This window comes from Seriola dumerili, unplaced genomic scaffold (genome assembly GCF_002260705.1).
Source record: "Seriola dumerili isolate Sdu_G_001 unplaced genomic scaffold, Sdu_1.0 BDQW01001186.1, whole genome shotgun sequence".
Lineage (NCBI taxonomy): Eukaryota > Metazoa > Chordata > Actinopteri > Carangiformes > Carangidae > Seriola > Seriola dumerili.
In genome coordinates this window covers 63,265-66,500 of record NW_019175441.1, presented here as the reverse complement: position 1 = coordinate 66,500, position 3,236 = coordinate 63,265, and the positions used below count along the sequence as shown (strand labels likewise).

Sequence of the window (3,236 nt, the reverse complement as noted above, 5' to 3'; positions counted from 1 at the left end):
TCCTCCTCTTCCTCTTCCTCCTCCCCCTCCTGCTCCTCCCCCTCCTGCTCCTCCTCCTCCTCCCCCTCCTTGTGATCGATCACATGATCAGAGAGGGAATAACCAATCAGAGTATAGATCGACCCTCCACCTGCCATGTTGTCACATTTAAAATCTGTGAGAATAATTCAGTTAATATGTTTATAGAGAATAAAATAATAAATCGTGATGAAACAACAGGAAACTGTGTGAGACCTTCAGCTGCTGCTGGAGACGTGAACATCTCATTAACATGATCACATTACCTCATGTGTTTCCTGATTACCCATCAGCCCCAGGTCTCATGACTTACCTTAAAACGCTCCCGCTGCTTGTCACACACACACCACCACGACACCACACACAACAACACCAACCAAACACACACACACACACACACACACACACACACACACACACACACACACACACACACACACACTGTAAACAAGCAGCGGGAGCGTTTTAAGGTAAGTCATGAGACCTGGGGCTGATGGGTAATCAGGAAACACATGAGGTAATGTGATCATGTAATGAGATGTTCACGTCTCCAGCAGCAGCTGAAGGTCTCACACAGTTTCCTGTTGTTTTCATCACGATTATTATTTTATTCTCTATAAACATATTAACTGATTTATTCTCACAGATTTTAAATTGTGACAACATGGCAGGTGGAGGGTCGATCTATACTCTGATTGGTTATTCCCTCTCTGATCATTGTGATCGATCACAAGGAGGGGAGAGGGGAGGAGCAGAGGGAGGAGCAGGAGGAGGAGGAGGGGAGGAGGAGCAGGAGGGAGAGGTAGCAGGAGGGGGGGGCAGGAGCGGGAGGAGGAGGGGAGGAGCAGGAGGGGGAGAGGAGGGGAGGCAGGGAGGAGAGGAGGGGGGGGAGCAGGAGCAGGAGGGGGGGGGGCAGGGAGCAGGAGGAGGAGGGGAGGAAGCAGGAGGGGGAGGAAGCAGGAGGGGGAGGAGGGGAGGAGCTGTAACTGTGTGAAGTTGACCTTCAGGTGTTGTCAATGTTTACAGTCTTTAAAGCAGCTCATATTTCTGTCTGACTGGATATATGTATATACTGAGATATATATATATATATATATATATATAATATATACTAATATTATATATATATATATATTAGGGGAGTGACCTCTGGGACGCCAGTGCATCACTGTCTCGCCTCCTGGAGGTGTCGTGGCGGACCAACTAGATGAAACACAGGTGAAAGGAGGTTCCCACCTGATGACCCCAAAGACATGTTTAGTTATCACTGCTCATTAGTCTGTGTAGCTGAATTAATACTTATCATAGGACGTTGTTAAGCTTAGGGAGCTATTCACTGAGTCTGCTCCATTTTCTGTAGCACAAGTTTCTTGTGTTTATCTTAAATATATACATAGATATACACTGTATATCTATGTATATGTGTATATATATACATATATAAGTCAAGGACAAAATGTCAGGAAAAGGTCTTGAGAGTCCAGAGACTGGTCTGGACTGGTCTTAGTGTTCTGGACTAGTCTCGTGGTCTGACTGGTCATGGTCTATGGCTGGCTCTCGGTCTGACTGGTCTGTGCGGTCTTGGCTGGTCTCGTGGTCTGGACTGGTCTCGTGGTCTGGACTGGTCTAGTGGTTCGACTCACATGAATCCTGCGACGAAGGTGTCCGACAGTCCACAGCTCCTCCCCCGTACGCCGAGCTGGTCTCTCCCAGCCAGACCGTCTTCCCCGGAGACACCAGCTGCACCTTCTGGAGCAGGAGGGAAAACAGAGACTCAACATCTGGATCACACACACACACACCACACACACACACACACACACACACACACACACACACACACACACACACACACACACACACACACACAACCTCCATCAACTTCCTTGGTCTTCAAGGCCAGCGAGGTCCAGAACCTCTGGATCCAGGAAGTCGTCCAGGGAGTGTCCTCCCGTTCACATAGTAACTAGGAGACAGGAGAGGTGGGCGTGGCTTATGAGTCATGAACTCAGGTGAACACAAACACTGACACTGTTCAATAACCTCATGGTTTTTGTTTTTTACAGTCTTCAGGTTTCTCAGGGGTGAAAGGTCAAAAGGTCAAAAGGTCAGCTGTTTACTCCAATATCACTGTGTGTCACCTGCCTCCTACACACCTGGTCAGGTGTCACAGCTGAGTCTAACTGGAGATCAGGTCTGTCTGCTTCCCCGACCTTAACCCCACACACACACACACACACACACACACCACACACACACACAACACACACACACACACACACACACAGGTGAACTCACTGGTGCCAGGTACAAGCGTCACAGCCTCAGCTCGGTCTTCAGGAATCTGCAGCAGGAAAATATAAACAGCTGAGTGAGAGAGGACTCTACTGTCTCTATCCGTCATTCTTACTGTCTCTACTGTCTCTACTCTGTTCTCTACTCTGTCTCTACTCTGTCTCTACTCTGTCTCTATCTGTCTCTACTCTGTCTCTATCTGTCTCTACTGTGTCTCTACTGTGTCTCTACTCTGTCTCTACTCTGTCTCTACTCTGTCTCTATCTGTCGTCTATCGTCTCTACTCTGTCTCTTACCTGTCCATCTGTCTCTACTCTGTCTCTATCTGTTCTCTCTTATCTCTCTGTCTCTACTGCTCTACTCTGTTCTATCTGTCTCTACCCTTCTATGTCTTCTACTCTGTCTCTAATCTGTCTCTACTCTGTCTTCTACTCTGTCTCTATCTGTCTCTACTCTGCTCTATCTGTCTCTACTCTGTCTCTACTCTGTCTCTACATCTGTCATCTATCTGTCTCTACTCTGTCTCTACTCTGTCTCTACTCTGTCTCTACTCTGTCTCTATCTGTCTCTACTCTGTCTCTACTCTGTCTCTACTCTGTCTCTACTCTTGTCTCTACTCTGTTCTCTATCTGTCTCTACTCTGTCTCTAACTCATGTCTCTACTCTGTATCTATCTGTCTCTATCTAGTCTGCTACTCTGTCTCTATCTGTCTCTACTCTGTCTCTACTGGTCTTACTTGTCTCTACTCTGTATCTATTTGTCTCTACGTGTCTCTACTGTCTCTACTGTCTCTACTGTCTCTACTCTTACTGTCTGTGAGCTTGATTCTCAGCTTCATTATTGTTCATTAATGGTTTTAATATCTCGGTCAAATAACCAAGACTGTTTCACACTGAGTGAGTTTGTGTATATCTCTCTTCTT

At 46.8% G+C, this 3,236-nt stretch overlaps 1 protein-coding gene across 3 annotated transcripts in view; it reads left to right on the top strand.

The window, feature by feature from the left end:
• The window catches only part of hpse (heparanase), a 10,387-nt gene that overhangs the window by 5,890 nt on the left and 1,261 nt on the right, over nt 1-3,236 (top strand). The window lies entirely within an intron of this gene.